Genomic DNA, 5,945 nt, shown 5'->3' with positions numbered 1-5,945 from the left:
TCTGAGTGAGGCTCTAAGCAACTTAGCAAGACCTTGACTCTAAATAAAATACAAAGCAAATCTGGGGATGTGGCTCAGTGGTTAAGCACCCCTAGGTTCAATCCCTGGCACCCTCTCAAATAAACCTGTAAATAAATGAAAATCTTGCCATAGACTGAGAAAAGATATATATATACATCTTGATTAAGAAAGTGCAAATCAGAATATGAGAACCGTTCATGCCCATCACTGGAAAAGTGGAAAACAATCTGAGAATATAAAGGGCTGGGGTTGTGGCTCAGTGGTAGAGCACTCACCTAGCATGTGAGAGGACCTGAGTTCAATTCTCAGCATCACATTTAAAAATAAAATGAATAAAATGAAGGTGTTGTGTCTGACTACAACTAAAAAATAAATATTAAAAAAAATAATATCAAGCACTAGAGAAACAGAAATTCTTGAGCTACTATTCACAGGACTGCTAACTAGTTCAGATTACCTGGAGATGAGTTTGGTAATATAACCTTTTTTAATCTCATGACACAGATGCTTTAGTGCTAGATGTTCACTGTGGAGACGCTTGTGTAAACTACTGAGGAGAAAGACAGCAGGGCAAGATGGCAGAGCAGAAGTACCCTCCCCATGTCCCTGAGGGAGAGGAATCAGGACAACAAAAAGAAGATATATTCTGAGGACAGAAAGAGAGGAAGAACTCTGGGAACAAAAAGCAGAAGTGGCAAGAAACAGCATGGAGACTCAGAAAGGGAACTCAGGACCAAGTCTGAAGCAATTCGTCCTGACGGCTCCCCAGCTGGGGTGGGAAATCCCATGTCACAGGTATAGGTAGGTAAACCAGAGGATGCAAGCCATCCCAGTAACAACCGCAGCCTGGCATCCTAAGTGCAGGAGAAATCAGTGGTTTTTACAAGATTTAAATGCAATTTGGAGATTTGATCCCAATGTGGTTCCTCCTGCACAACAAACTAGCTTTAGAGAAGAGATTCATAACATTGCTCAACAAACTCTCAGAGTGCTATAACAAGAAGCTGTCCAGGGCCCTATGGTTAGGCACTGAACTGCTTTGGGGGCCCCCGAAGACCTGGACCAATCTCACAGCAGCCCAGATGCACTGACCAGAAAGGAGCTGGCTACAGGACACATTTGGTTTGGGCCATGTGTGAGACAAACCTTATGAGAGGTTCAGCAGTGTGGGGCACAGCCATGATGGGCAAGGGAGAGGAGGGCATAGCAGCGGTCGATGGTCTCACCCTCTGTAATAAGGGGTAAGGCCAGTTCTTTGTGGTTTTGCCAGGGAACAAGGTCTGAGAGTTTCTGCTCACAAATTCCTTGGGATCCTGCATTCTCCCCTAGTGCAGGCCTCAGCGTTTGCTAGCTGCTCCAACTCAGAGTCATTCAAGGGACACCCTGACTTGGTCAGTTGAGGGTCCTTAGGCTCACAGATGGTAGACCTCTGGGTTGAATATATGCCTGCCTCCATATGCCTCTGAATCTGAGTAGGTGAGAAGGACTTGCTGTAAGCCCCAGTTGGCCAGGCTCCAAGGCGTGCAGAATGAGGGCCTATGGAGCCAGTTCATGCCAGTCCCCATGCCCAGGTAACAGCCACGGCTCAGCTAGCAAGGGATTCAGTGGCTCTGACCTAGCCATGACCCTGGGTGTGTATACAAATTTTCTGGAGGGAATACAACCCCGGTGTAGTCATGGATCCTGTAGCCTGCCCAAGGACAAATGCAGGGAACTGCCTAGTAGCTCTTCAACTTGTCTAGTACAAGTCAAGAGAAAACACAGCAGGCATCAGCTATGACTCACTACAAACCCTTGCATACCTGACAGCCTCCAACCTTACAAGACTTCAAAAGAAGTGATTACAAATACTTCAGCTGGAAGGAGTTTCTGACTTAATTATCTCTCTGTTTATTCTATCTTCTATTGTTATTACTATTTTCATTTCTATTTTTTATTCTATTCTTAATATATATGTATGTGTGTGTGTATATATATATTTTAAACTGGGGATTAAACTCAGGAGCACTCTACTATTAAGCCACATCCTAGCACTTGCTCTTGCTGAGGCTGGCTTTGAAACCATGATCCTCCTGTATCAGCCTCCTGAGCTGCTGAGATTACAGGCGTATGCCACTACACCCAGCTTATTCTTATTATATTTTATTTTTCATACTTCAATGAGATTTTTTCCTTTCTTCTTCCTCACTTTCCCTCTTTTTTTAAAAAAAAAATTCTTTTTTAAAATTAAAAATAATTTAATTCTTCTTTACCCTGTGCTTCACCTTCTTTACTATTCTTCTGTTACCTTTTAAAAATTTATTAATTTTACTTCTATTAATTTTAGCTTTTTAATCTATTATTTTTATTCCTTTCTTTCCTGTCATAATTGATTTTGTAGTTGTTATTTTATTTGCTTTTTACTGTATTTATTTGTTTTGATGTATTGTTATGATAGTTTTATACTTTCCCAAGCAGCACCTTGAGACTGTTGGACAGGTGGTTCGCTGCTAAGATACACCTCAACCCAGTTGAAAGAAATTGTACCTTCCACCAGTGATGACCTAGTCTTATTCAAACCTTGGTAGATATTTCAACTTACAGAAAAGAGAGAGAAAATCTCCCCATCATTGACCTGAACTAAAGTTGGCATGGCTAGGGGAGGGGACCCAAAGTCCCACTCTTGGACATTGACCTTGATAGTAATAGTAGAGAGAAATAGCACAACTACAGTGAACCTCAGCACAAGTTGTTGAGTCTTTCAGAACACACATTTCTGCCAAAACTGGAGGAGTGACCCCAGAAGGTGTGCCCTTACATTCCATCATCCACCGCACACCAACTTGAGCTAACAGAGGGACCCCACTCTTGTAAGATCTAGCAACAAAGATTGTCCCTCAGGCTCACATCTATGCATTGTGTAAAATTCACTAATCAAAGCTTAAGAAGTCACAGTAAAACTACACTTTGAAGTCCATTTAGAATTAAACTCAGCAAATTGACATCACAGTGTGCACTGTAAAGAGCAGGCTGCTCAGTAAGAAGGTCCTAGCACAGAAGATGAAGAGCTATTCATCCCCAAAGATGCGAATCTCAACATAGGATCAGAAGAAGTATGAAAAAAGCAAGGCAGCCTGAATCCTCCAATCAATCAGAACCCCAGTGACTGATTATAGAGAAGAAAGGGATAAAATGCCAGAAAAATCATTTTTAAAGAATAGTTTTTAAGAAGATCAATCAATTCAAAGATGATACACATAATTGCTGAATGAATTGTGGAAGTTAATACAGAATATGAAGAGCAATTTGATAAAAACAGAGATTTTGAAAAACAACCAAACAAATCGTAGAAATGAAAAGCTCAATAAGTCAAGTGAAAAAACAAATCAGTTGAAATCTTCATCAATAGACTAGATTGAGAAAGAATCTCAGGACTCGAAGACAGGGCTGACCAGAAAGTGAAAGAGGTAGGATTAAGGAAAGGGACGGGGGTTACAAGGATGGGTGACAGGGCAGTGGGAATCTGGATCTGATAAAGCATCATATATGCATGTTATGGAAAGCCACACCGAAAACCATTAATTTGTACAATTAGTATACGTGTCTACTCATAATAAAAAAGAAAACTTAATGGGACATGTATAAGAACAAGGAAAATAATTCATCATACTAGAAAATGGAATAAGTAAAATTTACATCAATTAAAAGATAAATTAATTATTATGATTCACTTCACAAACAATGTATGGATTTTAAAATACATTTTAAAAGGTGTGTGTGTGTATGTCTGAGCATGGCTAAATCTTTCAAACAACAAAGTAAAAGAGTGAATTACAGAACATGAAGAATCATATGCCACTTATATACATTTTTAAATTTTCCCATGTCATATATAATAAAATAATGTGTTTTTATATTATAAAATTTAAAAATGTAGAAAAAAAATAAGATTTTTTAAAAAAAATCAGTTTGCTTTTTGGTAAACATTTTTACAGAATTTAAAATATATTTGAGTTGGAACCTTGAATTACCAATTTTCAGTAGGCGAAATAAAATTTCATTAATTAAAAGGACACAAATATAATGAACCTTAAAAATCTACATACAATCTGTACTAATCTTCCAAGTTGTCCCCTGAGACTTTTGTCAGTGTTGTCAATAAGTCAAAGTTCCTTGTGTTCTTCTGCACTTCCTCTTCATTCAGTCAGAAGGCGAACCCATAGCGAAATGACCGGAACCAAAGAGAGATCAAGAAAAAAAAAAAAAAAAGAAAAAGAAAGAAATCCCTGGATTATTTACAAACTAGATAGTCAACTCTTAAACTAAAGAGGAGTTTGGCCTTAATTAATCCCAGTCTACACAGTGAAACTATATATGTAAAATGACTCTAGGGTTGTTCTTTTGAGTCGATTTGGAATTTTAGACTTTGAGTAGCAGATACCCTGATCATTGTCATGTAGAAACATAACTGTTCTTTTCACTATCACTTGGTTTTTCAGTTTAACAAATATTTATTGACATCCATTTCTACAGTTTTCATGTGGGGCCTCAATATAGAGTGAAATACCTCCTGTTTTTTCACACAATAAAGGGTCATGGGTTTGGCTTCTCTTCAGACTCCTAAAAGACATGGCTCTCATCATCTCCTTCCCTCCCCCCTCTTCCTCCTCTCCATCACATCCCTCTTCACACTCCTCACCCCTCTTTTCTCCTCCTCCTCCTCCTCCTCCTCCTCCTCCTCCTCCTCCTCCTCTTCTTCTTCTTCTTCTTCTTCTTCTTCTTCTTCTTCACCACTCTCTTTTTCTGCAGCAAAATGTCAGTTTTTCCTTATTGCTTTTTATCAATTATTTTATTAAGAAACTTTGGAATGCTCTATTTTATCATTGTTATGGTTTGACTGTGTCCCCCGAAGTTCCCAGGTCACAAACCTCATCCCCAGTCAACCGTGTTGAGAAGTGAAACCTTTAGGAGGTGATAAAGAACGGTGGGATTGTTGTGGTTTGGATGTGAGGTGTCCCCCAAAAGCTCACATGTGAGACGATGCAAGGAAGGTGTGGAGGAGAAAGGACTGGGTTGTGAGAGTCTTAACCTAATCAGTGAGTTGATCCCTGATGGGATGAACTGGGTGGTAACTGGAGGCAGGTGGGTTGTGGCTGGAGGAGATGGTTCACTGAGGGTGTGGCTAAAGGGTATATATTTTGTATCTGGAGCTGGTGTCTCTCTTTCTGCTTCATCATGTGAGCTGCTTCCCTCTGCCACACTCTTCCTCCATGATGTTCAACCTCGCCTGGAGCCCGAGGAATGGAGCTGGCTTGTCTATGGATGAAGACCTCTGAAAACGTGAGCCCTTAAACTTTTCCTGCTCTACAATTGTGCGGGTCAGGTCTTTTAGTCACAGCAGCAAAAAGCTGACTAAAACAGTGGTCTACCATTGTGAATGGATTAATGTCAGTATCACTGAAGTGGCTTAGTTGCTGTGGGACAACATTCCTGATGAAAGGATGAGTTTGTTCTCTTCTCCTCCTCTCTGTCTCTCCTTCTCTCCTTTCTCACAGGTGGTATGCCTGTGCACAAAGTTACCTCCTGCTTTCCACCACAGAATGATGCAGCAGTACAGCCCTGAACCTAAGGCAGCCCTTTGATCTTGAACTTCTCAGCTTCCAGAACTGTAAGAAATAAATCTCTAGTCTTTTTCTAAACTAGTCTGTGGTATTTTGCTGTAGTAACACAAAACTAAGATGAGTATCAAACACTAAGTTGTGTGGGAAGCCCTGGGTTCAAACACTAGCATCACAAACAACACAAAACACAAACATTATAAATAAGGTTTCCTGTAGAAAGTGATAAAAATTCCTCTAAGAACAATTACCTCAGACTACTGTCCAACTTCAGAGCTCTTTTCCTGCATAAAGATAACATTTCTCCCTGGTGTGTTGGCACACACC

At 40.0% G+C, this 5,945-nt stretch overlaps 1 non-coding gene across 1 annotated transcript; it reads left to right on the top strand.

Moving 5' to 3' along the window:
* Positions 1–270: 270 nt before the first annotated feature.
* On the top strand, positions 271–338 carry Trnaa-agc (transfer RNA alanine (anticodon AGC)). Its single transcript has one exon. It is a non-coding gene; the product is annotated as a tRNA-Ala (tRNA).
* Positions 339–5,945: the final 5,607 nt, after the last annotated feature.

This window comes from Ictidomys tridecemlineatus, chromosome 3, assembly GCF_052094955.1.
Source record: "Ictidomys tridecemlineatus isolate mIctTri1 chromosome 3, mIctTri1.hap1, whole genome shotgun sequence".
In the NCBI taxonomy this organism is placed as follows: domain Eukaryota; kingdom Metazoa; phylum Chordata; class Mammalia; order Rodentia; family Sciuridae; genus Ictidomys; species Ictidomys tridecemlineatus.
This window is presented reverse-complemented; position numbering and strand designations above follow the sequence as displayed.